Source organism: Bombyx mori, chromosome 6 (assembly GCF_030269925.1).
Source record: "Bombyx mori chromosome 6, ASM3026992v2".
NCBI lineage: Eukaryota > Metazoa > Arthropoda > Insecta > Lepidoptera > Bombycidae > Bombyx > Bombyx mori.
Window position 1 is genome coordinate 11,948,247 of NC_085112.1, and position 18,042 is coordinate 11,966,288.

The 18,042-nt window shown below is 41.9% G+C and overlaps 1 protein-coding gene across 1 annotated transcript in view; it reads right to left on the reverse strand.

The window, feature by feature from the left end:
* LOC101739351 (uncharacterized) overlaps positions 1–18,042 on the reverse strand; it is a 98,947-nt gene that overhangs the window by 77,815 nt on the left and 3,090 nt on the right. The window lies entirely within an intron of this gene.

Consider the following 18,042-nt stretch of genomic DNA (forward strand, 5'->3'; position numbering starts at 1 on the left):
CAGGGCTTGGGCGATATCCGCCTCCCTGGCCCCCGCTCGACGGCGGCGGGCCTGTGCGTCTCTCACGCGCCCCGCCGCCTCCTTCTGCGAGATGGTGCACTCGCAGAAGTCGAGCATCGCCTTCCACGACTCGTCGTCACCGAGCATCGATGCCACAACACTCGGCAACGACAAGTCGTTTCCTATTTTTGCGACGAGGACACGGCGCCACCCCTCCCATGCGGGGCAGGCGACGAGCGTGTGCTCCGCCGTGTCCAAGTCGCAACCACAATGGTGGTACTCTGCCGTCGGCTCGGCTCCGATCCGGTGCAGGAACTCACCGAAGCAACCATGCCCAGTGAGCACCTGCGTGAGCCGGAAAGTGAGGCGTCCTCTGTCACGATTCACCCAGTACACAAGAACCGGGCGAATCGCCTCGACGGTCCTACGACCAGCCGAAGGATCGGCCAGCCGTCTAGACCATGACTCCAGTACGGACCGCCGAGATTGGGCCCTCCGCGCTCTGACCACACTGGGGCTGGGACGCGCCACGCCCCGTACACGAAGGTCAGCCCGCCACTGATAGTCAGCAGCGAGCGCCTCCGCCTCCAGGACCCAAGGCGGCGTCCCAGCCAGTACACACGCCGCCTCGAAAGAGATGGTGCGATAGCCACGGATGACCCTGACCGCGATGGTGCGTTGCGGCCGTTGCAGCAGCTTCGCTACCCCCACGGCCAGGGACTGGCCCCACACGGGCGCCCCGTATAGGGCCATTGATCGCACCACCCCTGTATAGAGACGGCGCGTCACCTGGTCAGGCCCCCCAACATTGGGAAGGAGCCGGCTTAACGCGCCGGCCACCCCCAACAAACGAGGGACCAGATTCTGAAAGTGAGCACGGAAGGTCCAACGACTGTCTAGAATGAGGCCGAGGTACTTCAACTGCACCCCGACCCCGATACGGACGCCTCCAACCACGATATGGGCATCGACAGGTGGCACTCTCCGGGGCCTGTGGAACCACATGGCCTCGGATTTACTGAGCGCCACGTCGAGGCCCAATCTCCTGATTTTGCCGACGACATGCGCCACCCCAGCCGTAGCAAGACGGGCAGACTCAGCAAAAACTCCCCCCCCGGGCCACGACCAACGTGTCGTCTGCGTAACAGATTACGCTCAGGCCCGGGAGGAGGGCACCCCTCAGCACCCAGTCATACCCGATATTCCACAAAAGAGGGCCGAGCACCGACCCCTGTGGAACACCGCGCACGACCGGGAACCGGTGCACGATCCCACCGTGTCCGGTACACGTGACCGATCTGTCTTCCAAGTAGGAACCCACCAGCCGGCGAAGGTAGGGGGGCACTCCGTGTCGTTCCAGCGCCCCCCCATCACGGACCAGGGCAGGGTGTTGAACGCATTGGCGATATCGAGTGACACCGCCAAAGCCACCCCACCCCCGGAAACGGCCTCATCCGAGAGGGCCCGCACGCGAAGGATCGCGTCTACCGTTGAGCGGCCCTCTCGGAAGCCATATTGCTCCGCCGACAGATCGGGTCCCACCCTGACCAGATGCTGGATGATGCGGGCTGCCAGAATGCGTTCCAGCAGCTTGCCCACCTCATCCAGCAACACGATGGGACGGTACCCGGCAGCAGTATCCGCCGGGCGCCCCTCCTTTCTCAACAGCACGAGTCTGCCCGTCCTCCACGATGAAGGAAACCGTCCCGACTCGAGGCAGGAGTTGTAAAGCCTCAAGAGTCGGTCCCCCAGGGCACCAAGAGCCAAGGCCCAAACCCGGCCATGGACACCGTCCGGGCCGGGTGCAGTGTCCTTCGCGCACATTTTGCGCACGGCCACACGGAGCTCCGCCCCCGTTATATGGGGCACCTCGGCAGGGACTTCGCCGTCGTATTCCGGCGGCGAGTCCATAGCGGGCGCGACAAATCCCTCCCGCTCCTGCGGGAACAGCGCCGAGACGATGTCCCGCAGCTGCTAAGGCTGGAGACGCTCCGTGATCGGGGGGGCCCATGGGCGCATTTTATTGCGCACCATATGATAGGGCCGCCCCCACGGATCCTCATCCAGCGTCTCCAGGAGACCCTCCATGTGTTGATCCTTGGCTCTTCTGATGGCCAGCTGCAGTGCCCTCTGTGCGACGCGAAATGCGGCGTGCAGCCGGGCCTCTGCCGCCGCGAACGCAACTGGATCGTTGCGCCGCGGCAGGCGGCGGCGGCGATGCCTGGCGCACTCGCGCCTCGCCCGAACGCACTCCACGCGGAGTTGCGCAATTTCGGGCGACCACCAGTACGCCTGGCGATTAGGAAGTCGAGGGCCCATCCGGGGCATCGACACATCACAGATGCGACGCATCGTGTCCCGAAACCACCCTGCCTCGCCCTCGACCTCGACCGGGTGTGGACGCATGGGCGCCCACGCCGCCACTGTAGAGGCTTCCATCAGGAGCTCCTTATTCAGGCGCTTCAGTGCCCAACACCAGTGACATAAGCCAAATCTTTTTGGAAGAAAATTAGGAATTCCTACTAAAATTCCGATAATGTAACGCAAGGTGTAAAAAAAATACCTAAAATATTCTTATATAGCGTGCCCTGCGAAAACTATTGATGATAGAATAAAATAATGTACTACGACTTTGTTGAACAAATTATTGTTTACAAAAAGCCGCAATAAGTGTTCTTTTATTTTAAAAAATAAAACAACGTCAAATATCGTTAAAATTTTTGTTAGAGACCCGAGCGAAGCCGTTGCGGGCCGCTAGTGTTTTATAATTTGAATACAGGATCTGGCGTAGCTTTCTTTTTTTTTCTTACATGTATTTCATTATGTTCAACCGAGTGCTTAGCAGAGAAAATCGAGAAAAGTTAAGTATGAAAGTGTTTGTGGTGTTTTAACCGCAAATGAATGGCTGTGCATGGGACGTTGATGCCGGTAACGCAAATCGCCACTGGACACTTCAAATTGCACACATGTCTCCGGTCACGTAATGTTCGCAAAGAATGTGTATTTAAACTTTAGTAGAAGCCTTTCTATTGTTATTTTTATTGCATTGAACGATGAGCGAGCCCACGCCACGGCCCATTTGTTGTTTCATTGTTACTGAAACCTATAGGTATCACAACACGAACTGTGCCTTAAAACTTGAAATGATTATCTTATTATAATTGTACAATAATTACACAAAACAATTTTTACGTTTTGATTTTTACCACACACCGTTATCGCGAAAGATATTCGTGAATGTGAGCTAGGTATATATTTAATTAGAAAAAATTGGTACCTGACTGCGGGATTTGAACGTCGGCATAGTCATATGGTTCGATCCCATTAAACCGGGCGTCTTATCCTTTAGGCCACTTCGACTACACTAAGCCACTGTGTGACAGATTCCCGATATAACTTAAAGACCATTCAAATGTTTGCCCACTGAGTTTCTCGCCGGATCTTCTCAGTGGGTCGCGTTTCCGATCCGGTGGTAGATTCTGTGAAGCACTGCTCTTGCTAGAGCCAGTGTTAGCAACGCTCCCGGTTTGAGCCCTGTGAGCTCAGTTACACTTAAGGCGATAGGGAAATAAAATCGAATGTTTTTCTTAATAAGTTACTTGAACCCATAGACTTAGTGTTAAAGTTTCAGTAACACATAAAATCAGGTAGACTGAAAACTCATCTACCAACGTAAAGAAATAAAAAGTATGTTTTGAAAGGCAACGTACAGTACTACAATACGAACCGAAGCAATCAATTTTATTGAACATTATGCAACATCGATAAATACAATGTTGTACCGAAACGTTTAAGGTAATAATACCCATTAAATTCCGTACCCGGCAATCACTCGAATATCAAACGTAATAATCGATGAGTCGGTATGTTTCCGCTTAAAATCGCAATTCGATTAATACATGCCGCCCAAAACCTGTTTTGAAGGTATTCGCAACAAAATCATTCACTTTCTCTTAGAAAATATTCGACTAGTACCTACGCAGCATTCCGGCAACGGGCTGTAATCATTATTTTGATTTATTAATCGATTAAATTTTGATCGATAATTTTTAAATATCTCGTAGGTGAGTTGTTAGCTTGTCGCTGATTTAAGTGAAAGCATTTTATTTTGGCCCTACTGATTTGTTTGAATTCTTGCGCTCTAAAATATTTATGGCCAATATGTGGGACGTTTTAATCCCATACTAGTATTTCATGGAGTACGTAATTTGCATTTTCTTTGAGTAATAAACCAAAAATAAACCTAACCTATTTTCGAGGTTAAAACGTGAAATAATCTTGAAACGTCAATATCAGATAGCCCAGTAGAGCTACCTTCTTTTGCAGTTACATTTTACTCGATTTGTTCATGTTTCTTTTAACATACAACAATACATTTTTTTTATTGCTTACTAGTTGACCCGGCAGACTTCGTAGTGCCTCAATCGATAAATAAAAGACCTACACTTTTGTATAAAATAAACTTAAAACAAACAAAAGACACATGAAAGGAAAAAGAAAATTGTTATTTTTATTTAATTCCAAGCATTTTCATATTTATCTACCTTTTAAAACTTCTCTGGACTTCTACAAGTAATTCAAGATCAAAATTAGCCAAATCGGTTTAGCCGTTCTCGAGTTTTAGCGAGACTAACGAACAGCAATTCATTTTTATATATATAGAAGAAGAAGATAGAAGATAGAAGATAGAAGATATGTGAGGATACACGGCGTGCTGAAGTCCATAGATTTGATTTTATTTATAATCGCTTATAAAAAGCGAACCAATTTCTAACCACATGAAATAATTGACAAACACTTGCGATATAATATGTGCTATTTCGTTTAACACACCATCTATTAAATTGGTATTAAAACTGTACTGAACGCACTTTCCACGCTCGTACACTTAACAACCAGTTTTCTAGTTTGTCTTAATTTCTAACTACAAATAAATGGTAATCGTGTGGGCCGAGACTCTCCCAAAACAATATTTGCAGTTGAAACAAAGGCTCGTTCTCCCAGTGATAGGGAAAGCGTCAATAATTAAGATGTTTATCTTGGTGGAGTCAAAGAAGTAGTAGACAAAAAAAGTTTAGTTTTATTTCTTGGATAATTATTTTTGGTAAATTATTAAATTATTGAAGAATTGTTCCAAATTTACACAATTATATAAAGCGTAATCTCAATGTTAGTTTTTTTTTAATCGATATCAAGAAAAGTAGGAGCTCTTCGCTATAGCTTTTTATGTATGTATATTATTATTACCTGAGATTTTTTCTAGGTGAACCGATTTTCATGGTTCTTTTTTAAGGAGGTCGTACTTCTCATGTTGTTTCATAAAAAAATATTAAAAGTCTGACCAAGTAGTATTTGAATTAGCCTTAATAATGCATTTTTAATTACCTTCGACTACATTGATGATATTACTATTTTATGCTGAAATCGGTTTCATTCTTTTGTTAAAATTTTGTATTATTTAAATATATTTAAGACTAATGAAACTTCACTGGTTAGTCTGTCATAACGTAACAAACACCGGTTTCTTGAAAGTTCTCCTACCAACTGTCTAATCTTCAAAATCAGTTAAAAAAAATCCAGAAGCGCAAATAAAAACTTTACAAACTCTTAACTCAGAGGGGTTAACGATACACGACTGTATGTAATGTCATGTCAACAAACAAAGTTTCAAATTAATAGTTAGTTGTAAACCAGTAATATACATTAAATTTTCATTAATAGATAATGAGAGAAAGGGATAGATGAACCTATTGCCTACTAGTTAAGTCGCTGCTGTTATTTATAGAAGGAAATGTTATATCGCTAAGAGAACGTGACGGTCAACATGCTTAAGAAGTTAAAACAAGGGGACATTTTATCTTTATCCCTCTTTAGGGGATTTCTTGGCCAGGTTACCAATTCTCATGCATCGGGTTTCCGCGCGGGGTGTGTCGGTTTTGACGGTCCGCAGATGTTGGGAGCGGACCGTGCATCAAATATGTTTTAGGACCAAATTACTCTCCTTGCATTCTCTCACCCGATGTCTAATCTCTTCCCAGAAGAACTCGGGCAGAGCCAGACTCATGGTGCAATCCAGGCGTACGTAACACCGTATTAAGTCAATATAAAATTATATTTAGAAATGTGTATGTAGATCTAAAAAAACTCAAAACAAGAAAGTTAAAGTTATTAAGAGGAAAATCAATGAGATACTAAATTTCTTTAAAACGACTTTTCTTAATCTCGAATTTGAAATTTTCGTTCACGCTTCATGAGCTCAATACGAAAACGATCATGTATTATCAAATAGCAAAACTTGTAAAATGCAAACGATAAAAACGAGATTAAACCATAAAAGTAGTTTGAAACACAAATGAATTCTATTACCTACACATAAGTTTCAAATCAGTTTTACTGAGTCACAAATACAACCACACAATTTCAGCAAGCAGCGATTGATAAATGTCACTACATTAAGTTGAATGCATGTAATATTTTTGCATCAATTTTCTAGAGCGTTGACTTACTGAAAGCGATTTGCATGGAGCCGTTTAGAAACGTGTGTTTCTTGGATATTTGTTCTTAAAAAACGGGTCACATTGGCCATGCAGACTGGTTGATCTTATAACCTGAATTATTGGAGACAACTTGTCTAGACACGCGAAATTGCAGTCTGTGTTTTGTTAATATTTTTAATTGGTATCGTTTATACCAGACGCGCCATGACCTTTGGGGAGTGAGGTTGTCATTAGACATGAGCTTAAAGTCTCAAGGTAAGGTTAAAGGTTTATGTTTGAGCTGATGGGACACTCTTCGAAATCATCTAATAGAAATAAGCAGGCTCGCCGTAACCCTAGCAAAATGACTGCAGGTTCAATGCTACCATAGTAATATTATGTTTGTTTGGTAGTTGTGAATTTGACATACATATCTAAATTATTATTTACGTCACTAACTGTCGTAGACAAGTTCATACTACTTTTGGAAGGGCTACTTTTCGCCGGATCTTCACAGTGGTTCGGTATTCCGATCCTGTGGTAGATTCTCCGAAGTATTGCTCTAGCTAGAGCCAGTGTTAGCAAGCTCTCTCATGTAGAGCCCGTGAGCTCACCATCCAGTTCGTGAGTAGCTGGAATAACTCCTTAGGATACCAGCAATGAGGCGCAAAAAAAGCTACTACCTCTAGCAGCCCAATATGCTACGACCCCTTAGTTATTAATGATCGAAGCTTTAATCCCATGAGTACATCGACCATCTCTCCATCCAAAATCGTAAAGACTTCATGACAATAATGGGCGGAACAGTGGTTTACATTTGTAAAAAGTAGTAAAATAGCCCACTAGCAGCACCAAATCTATAAAAAAAAAAAACAGCCACATACGGATTCATACGTATGTAAAAAGCAATTTAGCAAAGAGTAAATGAAACTCTGTACTTAGAGTCCGCGATAAAAATTTGAATCATTAATATTTAATAATTTTCTCACGGCTCTTATCCTAAACTAGCTTTTAGTCGCGACTCCGTCCGCGTGGAATTTACGTTACTTTGGCATAACGCTAAATTTTACCCCTCACTTCATTTACGTAGAAAGTGAAAATATTTTTGAATTATAGAGCTATTTAAACCCCTATTTTGAAACATTATTTATTGGTGCTCCACTTGTATTGGTCTTACCATGATGTTATAGCCTATAGCCTTCCTCAATAACTGGTCTATCTAACATTGAAAGAATTTTTGAAATCGGACCAGTAGTTTCTGAGATTAGCGCGTTCAAACAAACAAACTCTTCAGCTTTATAATATAGGTATTAGTATAGATACAAAAATCATAAATATATTTTTGAAACATTTCGATCAGATTTTAATGTAATTAAGTACCACTGACAACCCACAAGGACAGTAACACGTATCGGAATGTTAAGAAAGTGTGGAAGTAACCCTCGAACGTGCTCTGTTTGCGATGGATTCGCTACAAAAGTCGTTGTTTCGCGATTCTTAGCGCGTAATCTCATTAAGATTCGCCGGAGATTCTGGTGTACGGGCAGTCAGTGGAACGCGAAAAGTGGATATGGCATTAGCATAATACTAGGTCATGTGAGCACTTTTCATTTTATTACATTATCATATGTACGATTTTTCTAACATGGAGCCGTTTTCATGCAAATCTCCGTACTTTTTAAATTTTTTGCAAGGTGAATGAAATTTGTTTTTTTTTTAAATTATTTATTACTGAAATGTGGTCCATTGTGAGCAAGGTACCATCTCCCACATCGATTCAGCTCCTTTTGCAATGACGCAGTTATGTGTCATATTATATTGAATGCAAAGTTTAAAAACAAGTTTAAAATAGGTTTTTTCGGGCCACGATGAGGAAGATGTAGCAGAACACAGATTGGCGCGTTGCTCTGGATTTGACGAGTAGCTCGCCGCCCTCATCGAGTTCATTGGCGAGGACCTATCGGTGCTGCGTGTCGTGGCTACGATGCTCGGCAGTGAAGCGTCCTGGAAGGCGATGCTCGGCTTCTGCGAGTCCACCATATCGCGGAAGGAGACGTCGGAACGAGAGAGGGAAAGCTCTTCCCTTTCCGCATCGATCCGTCGCTGCCAAGCCGGGTCCGAAGGAAATAATACGATCGTACGCTATGGCCCCTGCAGGAGGCGACTTCCCCCCGGTGAAGGTCATGGGGCGATCTGAGAGGCTTGAGGTTGCGCGGCGCGTTACCTACCGTTACTTAGCACTCTAGGGCGCTGCCGTGAAGTAATATCATCAACTTGATAAAAGAACAACCGGTTGGCGGTGTATCCCATCCCGACCTGGCAGGCTAGTTCTGATCCAGCGGGGTAGTATTCCGGGACATCAGCGGCACTGTCTGGGTGGTCTGACAAGCTGCCGTACCGAGACGGCTAACGTTTCAGAGCCTTCGATTCGTCTCGATGGCTTCATCGGTCCAGCATCCTTGGAGTGAGCTGCGCTGTCTGCATGTAGTGACCCCGGTGGGGGATCGTATGCTTGTGTGAAAGTGCAGGGGAGTCGTTTAGTGGGTAGGTTCCTAAATTTCATTTCCTTGGGCCCGTGATTCACTCTTGCGGACCAGTTCCACATACCCCGTGCACCCCCTAGGCTCGGGGACTTTGCAAAAGACTCGACCCCCGGCCCGAAAAAAAGGCTTTCTCGGATATTGAAATAAGATTGAGTGAAGCTCAAGCTGTATATATCTATGTTTTTTTGTAAACATAATAACATTTATATTAGAAAAAGGTACAATTTATTTGGTAAAATATAAAAAAGAGTAGTCTTTTTTGCTAACAGAACATAGTAGGTCAAATGTTAGATATACAAAAAAAAAGAGTTACCGTAAACTGAGCGATATCAAAATATGAAAATTTCGTTTACAAAAATATATTTCTTTGTATGTTCTTTCTCATTTATTCCATTGCAAAGACTCTCACACAATACGCCCTACCTCTGTTAATTATGTTAATTTATTCGTTGTGAAAGTCGTTCGTCAAAATTTTATTAGATATTTCTGCGGCATTCATAGTTCAGACTCACTCAGTACGAATATACGGAACGTTCGCTCTATTAACCAGTTGACATTTCATAATCAAAACATTATAACGAGTCCATACATTCGTAGCTCGATGTTTACAAGCAAAAGTACGCATCCGATCCACTGAATGTGCATCGCGGAGCGTTGACGTGCATAGTAATATCAAACGCTCTCCTGACCGCCTTGAGATAACTGGAAGCAGATTGGTGAAAACTCGTTTATTCAGGTTGAAAAGTAAAAGCACTTTCTTTATTTGTACAAACATTAATAGCTAACAAAAATACGTCCGATTGTTACACGTTTGTAATCATAGCTTACACATTTTTTTAACTATTTCTTGCGAGAGGAGTGAGTGTTGAGATGACTGCTGATAGAAGAGAATGGAAGAGGAAAAATTTTCTGTGTCGACCTCACCTAGTGGGATAAGGTACCTACTAAATACTAAATTTATTCAACAAGAATATTGAATCCAATCAAAACCGAATTTCTCGTTATACAAATCGAAAAAAAAAAGCCTTTTTTTTTTTTTTGGTCAGGCGGAAATCGCCGGACTTCCGCCCTTTTCTGGGGATACTGGGCGGGGTATGTCAGAGTCGAACTGACTAAAACCTCCTGTCGCTCAACAACCAACGTCCAAACCTCGCATGAGACAGAACTCATGACAAGGCAAAGGGGGGAAAGTGAAGCGTTTAGTGCGGAGCACATCTCTCCCATCACCCTCCCCCTCGGGACGCCGGACTGGCGGTCGTCGGCGCCACGACCACCAGCCCTCTCGGTCGGCAGACTGTCCGAAGCCCGCCTAGATGGCGCCGGTTAGAGTGGGTAAATAAAAAAGCCTACCCGTAGCCTCTCATTAAAGCTAATGTTAAAGTAACTACATCTGAATAAAAGTCAATAAATGTTATGAAATTAAGGAGGATATTTCTGAGTATCTGTATGTGTAATCCTTACTCAATATTTAGTTGCATCCGGGCGTACTTTTACCTGGTCGCTGGTCAAATATAGCAAATATCCGCACCTCAATTTGCGAGATATTGAAAACAAATAACTTCTTAATCCGATCCGTTTAAATCAATAACAACCGTTACATCAAAATTTACCCACTTAATCCACAGTTATTGGCATTGCAATATTCTCGGTTGGCTGCCGTCCGCTATTTTTATTGACTAACTGGAATAAGCAACATCGATTGTTAATTGGCACGAAAAAGAATTCGCTAGAACGGTCGCCGTGAAATCGAGAACTCATCAACTAAACCCACATTCGGCGGTTTTATATTCGCTGTGAATGATGTTACGTGACGGATCTTCGAAATCGAATCTTCGTAACAGACGGGACGACACCCGAGAAAGGTCTATAATTTATTTACAACATTTGATGGAAAAATAACTGAATAAGTCTACATATTTCTACTAAATCGACTGAATAATAGATGTAATAATAGATTTTTACTAGTGCTAGGACGTATTGTGAGTCCGCACGGGTAGATATCACCACTCTACCTATTTCTGCCGTGAAGCACTAATGCGTTTCGGTTTGAAGAGTGGGGCAGCCGCTATACTTTAAAAATTGAGACTTTAGAAATCATGTCTTAAGGTAGGTGGCGCAATTACTTTGTAGATGTCTATGGGCTCCGGTAACCATTTAACATCAGGTGGGCCGTGAGCTCGTCCATCCATCCATCCATCCAGAGCAATAATAAAAAAAGATATAAATACATATATAACTAAACTAGTGGCAGATGTGGATGAGATTTGTGGCATACAGAAGGGGAGACCTATGCCTAGCAGTGGGTACTAAAGGGCTGAAGATGATGATGATCATGAGTGAAACTCTTCTTCAAACGAGGCTTAAGGAGAGTTCTCAGCAGTAGGCAAAGGCTTTGCTGTGCTCCTGGCATTGTTGATGTCCATGACCGAGTGTGAATACTCACCATCGGGTCGTATGCTCATCTGCCCAAAAAGGCAATGAAAAAGGCTAACGATAATTTCATAACAACGTCGTTTTCTTGAAGTTAACCGTTCGCCACCTATTAAATATGTTGACTATAACAGAAACCTTGCGAGGAGTACCAACAACAGCAGGAATACATATAGAACAAATATACATACAAAAATTGATTTTTATTTAAATATATTTGTTACTAGCTGACCCGGCAGACTTCGTAGTGCCTCAATCGATAAATAAAAGACAAACTTTTGTATAAAATAAACTTAAAACAAAAAAAAGGAATCCGTTCGACGGAGGACACATCAAAGGAAAAACAAAATTGTTATTTTTATTTAATTCCGAGCATTTTCATATTTATCTACCTTTTAAACCTTCTCTGGACTGAAACAAATAATTCAAGACCAAAATTAGCCAAATCAGTCCAGCCGTTCTCGAGTTTTAGCGAGACTAACGAACAGCAATTCATTTTTATATATATAGATAGATGATAGAAGAAACATGTGTGCCAAGAAATCTCAGGAAGAAATTTTCAAAGCTTAGCCCCTCATTTGTATTTCTTCGACTAAGTCACGAAATTCACACGTACTTCAAAATCAAAATCTGGACCACATTTAGTATTTGCTGAAAATATTGTTGTAGTTTCGATTTGTCGGTCTTTTTTATTTCGTTTTGTTCATGACATCGGATTACTGGCTATCTGAGAACGGGAGAATATGGAAAATTTTAGAATGTACCTTGTTACCATAATTATAATCTAGAAAATCAAGTGGCAGATTTAGATCGTAGGTATTGTATGAAGAAATCTGTTCAAAATTTTGATATATAAGTTTGATTTTTATTATACGATGCTATTCCTTCACCTTGGAAGTTAATCGTGAACATTTGTTAAGTACTTACCTATTTCATTAGGATAATTGGTACGCGCCTGCGGGATTCGAACACCGGTGCATCGCTGGATACGAATGCACCGAACGTCTTATCCTTTAGGCCACGACGACTGCAAAATAATGCGATCCAGCCGTTCTCAAATAATGCGATCACCAACGAACAAAATCTCATTTTTATTTATATGTAGATTACTTAAAATATAGTAAATGTGAAATTAAAAACTAGCTTGAGTTTCATCTTTCAAACTATCGACTGTCGTATAGATACACTACGGATTAACACGGCTTATTTTTATAGTACATGTAAAATAAAAAAATAACTTGAGTTTTTATCTTTCAAACTTTCAACTGTCGTATACACTACAGATTAACCTGGCTTCTTTTTTTCAGTCCACAGACGCCCACTGTTGGACAAAGACCTCATCTCAGAGTCCTTCACCGACTTTATCAACTCGTCTTTTCACCTGCCCACGCTGCTTTTTCATGGAGTGACCATTTGTTCTTTGAGCAATGCGCCCTGTCCACTCCCGTCTTGGTTTATGCCAGTAAAAGATAAATTATATTGTCAAACCAAATTCGCTTTTCTATTCTATGTAAAATTTACTACTCTATAATCCTACAATACGTTTTCATTAATCTGTTATCAAAACGTTTTAATTTTACTACGATTATCTACAAAGAGCACACGATCTTCGAACTAATAACCTAAAGAAAATTTAAAAAGTAGGTTATCTAAACTTGTTATGGCGGCACGAATTTTGCTAATACTCACAAAACGGAACCTGTCCACGGCCACACCTGTTAAGAAGAGGTATGTGGCTCAAATATATAATTAAAACAGTTTTATTGGACCCGTTGTTCATTAATGATGCGGGCGTCGAGAAAGAAATTGCTTCAATTAAAGCAAGCATGTGTACATAAGATTTGTAATTGTTGATACGACAATAGTCCCGAGCATTGATTGATGATTTTTGAAGTATTGTAAAACTTATAAGTCACGAGAATTTTAAATTGCTATTAAATTAGTATTAGCTTAAAAAGAGCGAGTCTTAAGAAGATCTGTCTAGAGTAGTCTAGACCAAACCTAACACACATCTATTGTCTGTGTATTCGTCCTTTTTTCAGTTTTTCAAATTTCAAAATGGAAAGAATGAACGCATTCTAATATTGTGTAATCTTTTTTTTTCCATGCTTATAGGGGTGGACGTGTTCATGGCCGACCTGATGTTAAGTGGTTACCGGAGCCCATAGACATCTATAACGTAAATGCCGCCACCCACCTTGAGACGTGAGTTGTAAAGTCTCACTTTTAACAGTACAACGGATGCCCCGCCCTTCAAACCGAAACGCATTACTGCTTCATTGACTGATTAATATAGATAGATCTGTATGATAGATAGATATGTATGATAGATAGATCTGTATGATAGATATCTCTCTGTAGATATGTATGATAGATAGATAGTCGAAGGAACGAAACCAAACGAAACCAAACATCGGACTGCGTTGTCGAACGTGCTTCGTAAAATAAACATTTACTTATTTTTCTTGAAACACTCCTGTGACAGAGGAATTACTAATGAACACCGTTTTAATGAAGAAAGCTTTTTAGAAAGCATTATTAACTCCAGTCACGTTGCTTTCGTCTACCGACAAGGACTCTGATCACGTAGCCATTCATTTTACTAGAGGTTCTAATTTAAAAGTTTACATAATTCCCTACAAATCCTCTCAATTCAATGGCGATGGAAATTTTCTCAATTATCATATTCGTTGCTTTACTTAATTTTTTTTTAAATGAATGGACGAGCTCGTGAACGGTCTGGCGTTAAATAATTACAGGAATCAATGGAATATTTCTCCACATCATATATTAGGTACACACAACGCGAATGCCATTGTGAAATATGAAGTCTATGTCTTCGTTTTATAACATCTAATCCAATATTCTACAGAAATACATTATTAATTTGTAAAGTTGTAGCCAAGTTTAATTGCAACTTGTATTCTGTTCTGGACTAGGTATTGACTGGAAGATCACGGCCCTCCGGGGCCCTTACGCAGATACATCAGATATTTTAATATCGATTCTGGATTGACTCGAAAATCATGGCCCTCTAGAGCCCTTACGCAGATACATCAGGTATTTTAAAATCGAAACAAATAAAAAAAAAAAACAATCTTCTACCATGGTTTTCGTTGTGATCAGAAGCTAGCTACCATTCTACCATTTACTGTGGGTGGAGTTTCAAAGATTCGTAAACTTTCCCCCAGGCAGTCGGAATATTTATATTCTCCCACACATCAAATAAACATTTGTATGCTCAACGTGTTAGCTCCGGATAAATGGAGGCGCAATCCTGTTTCATTTATCAGCAAAAGTAGGATTTAGAGTGGTTACGTAATCGTTATTACGTTTCTTCATCGAGCCGTGTGTGTCTTTATTTAATATAATGCTTGCTTTCTTACCCTCTATAACGTTAGAATTATGTGTTCCACATGACTAAACCGAAATAGGCAGAATATTTACGGATTCTCAATACACTCCACTGCGCGATGTTTTTTTTTCATATTCAAGACGCTGCTCTAGGTATACTCTTTATCAGAATTAAGTGGGGATTAAGGATTAAAATTAAATATCATACATGAGGAATTACTTCCAGTGATGCGGACTTCGGACATAAATGTTTTAAATAAAGAACACGCGGGACCCAGGTTACCAAAATTACCAAATCTATACTAATACTATCTATACTAATAACTACTGAACCATGCATCCGATTGACTTGAAACATGGTATCCATGTAGAAAATACATCTACTTAAGATATAAGTTCTAAGGTCTCAGTATACTTACAACGGCTGCCCCACCCTTCAAACCGAAACGCATTACTGCTTCACGGCAGAAATAGGCGGGGGGGTGGTACCTACCCGTGCCGACTCACCAGTATTGTGAGTCTTGCCATTAAAACTGACTAGAAAATTGTCAATCTGTTTGAACGAGCTATTTAATGGATAGGCTAATATTTATGTGAGTGTTGGACTTCCTAATAACAATGACCACAAAATATAATCATGCTAATTTTAAATGCCCAGTGAAGCGGGCAAGTACGGCTAGTATTTTAATAAAGATAGTTATTCCTGCTTAAAATAAATTCGAATCTTGTGGTGCCGCAGTCAGAGTCACAAATTATAATCCCAATTAAGCGAGCAAGTCTCCAGTAGTTCGTGATCACGAAGACTCTAAAGTATTCGAAATGTCGGAAGGAAGTCGAGATTAAACCGTAAAAATATTTTAATTGAGACTACAGCCGTTAACCGTAAATAAGTTACAAACTCCAATTACATAAGGGTATAGCTAAATTAGAGTGCTCTGAGGAATTGTTTGAGATGATCCCTTCATCTCCTTTTTATCACTGCACCTCGCGCCATCGGAGCAGAGTTCATCCATATTATCTGGAACCGCTGCGTTCATCGACAGTGCGTTTCCAGAGGTCTTTTTCCGGCTATGGAATGAGCTCCCCTCCACGGTGTGTCCCGAGCGCTATGACATGTCCTTCTTCAAACGAGGCTTGTGGAGAGTATTAAGCGGTAGGCAGCGGCTTGGCTCTTCCCCTGGCATTGCTGAAGTCCATGGGCGATGGTAACCACTCACCATCAGGTGGGCCGTATGATCGTCTGCCTACAAGGGCAATAAAAAATAAGAAAGATAAATTTTATTAATTCTATAAGCCATGCGTGAATCTACCGTCTTTGTTACTTAAAATAAACTTGTTTCAGATGGTTTAAGGAAGCGATGCGCGAAACAGATGCCCTTGAGTTGTTGGGCCTCCTTTGAAGACGCTCAGATAGTTTGTTAACGAATCCACCTTCTCAGCCGAGCCTTTGACTTCGTCCTTCCGTCCTGGTGATTCAGGGAAGGTCTCTGTGCGAACAGAAGTCCTTCCATCCCAAAAAGAGCAACAGATAAAATTGCATTGCTAATTGCTAACCTGGAATGTTTCTACGAAAATTTCGCACTATTTTCTATACTATTAACGGTAAATACAATAAAATAAATCATTTTCGCAATACAATATGAAAATTAGTTATAAAATGACGTTGAAATTCATATTTGAAAGATGTAAAATCGTAGCTTACGAATGATTAATAGCATTCATTTGCATACGAAAATATATCGTGCCAATGATGAGCACAGTTATTTATCTCTAGTTTCTTTTTATTTATTGCTTAGATGGGTGGATGAGTCACAGCCCACCTGGTGTTAAGTGGTTACTGGAGCCCATAGACATCTACAACGTAAATGCGCCACCCACCTTAAGATATAAGTTCTAAGGTCTCAGTATAGTTACAACGGCTGCCCCACCCTTCAAGCCGAAGCGCATTACTGCTTCACGGTAGAAATACGCAGGGTGGTGTTACCTACCCGTGAGGACTCAAGAGGTCCTACCACCAGTAAAAAAGTAGTTTAATTTTCGAATCGGAAAGTTTTGCTTAACATAGTTAATATGTGTGTGTGTGTGTGTTTTTATTTATTACAGGCCATTATAATCACAGTCTATTTGGACTTAAAAGGGAAGCCGCGATACATTTAGTCCATTCCTGACTGAGCCTTTGCTCGCCCATATGTCCTTGTGAAACTAGAAAGGCCTTCGAGTCAACATTAATCCTTTCTTCCTGAAAAAAAAAATCCATTTGTATTCCACCCTGGATAACGGTCACTACAGCAAATAGTTCAAACCAAATTATAATAAATCCCTTCATAAATTGATTGTTCACATTAAACACATTTTACGAGTACAATAAAAACATATACCCATATTATTTTTATTATTTTTGATGAACATTATTATTTTTCCACTTCTGAATGTAACAGAAAATGTATTACTTAAAACTTTCATTAAACTTTTTATTTAGACGGGCTACATGTGTGCGCCCGCGCGATTGTTATTTATTTGAGCAGAAATATAATTTTTAATAACATATTCTTCAAATCCCCCGTAAGGGGAGTGTTTCTACGTCGGTCCCTCCCCGCGACGGTCTTCCCCTTCTGGGGAGCCCTTCCTATGCTGATGGCCTTGAGAGGCTATTAATTCAGCTTCACCCTAACGTTAGTAGGTGAGCTCGCAGGGCTCAACCGGAGAGTTGCTAACACTGACCCTAGCAAGAGCAGTGCTTCGCAGAATCTACCACCGGATCGGAAACGCGACCCACTGAGAAGATCCGGCGAGAAACTCAGTGGGCTGTAAGGGAGCCCTGAGCGGGTGAGCGCTTAACTAGTGCCGCGGCCCCCCTCTAGTTTGTAGAGGTAGGGCCGCGGCATGGGATCAGCGGCGGGCCCCACGGTGTTGACTGTTGTCCCGGCTTGTATATATTTTAAATAGTAAGTAGTTAATAGTTAGTATTAGTTAGTTGTAGTTATAGCTTATAGTTAGTAGATAGGGAAAAAAAAATTTAAGAAGCAGAGGACAGCAGCCGGCGCCGGGGTGACTCCTCCGCGGGCATCGAGCCGTCACCAGACCAGCCCGTCGTATTATATATAAGTACATACTTTTTGTCGATGTTGTGCAGCCGTGCACGCTGCGGACAGCACTCCCCCCTTATTCTCGTCCTGCACCCACATCACCCCTGCCCTGTGTGGCAGGGAGCTTCAGCCCGGGCATTGGGGTTTACCCCG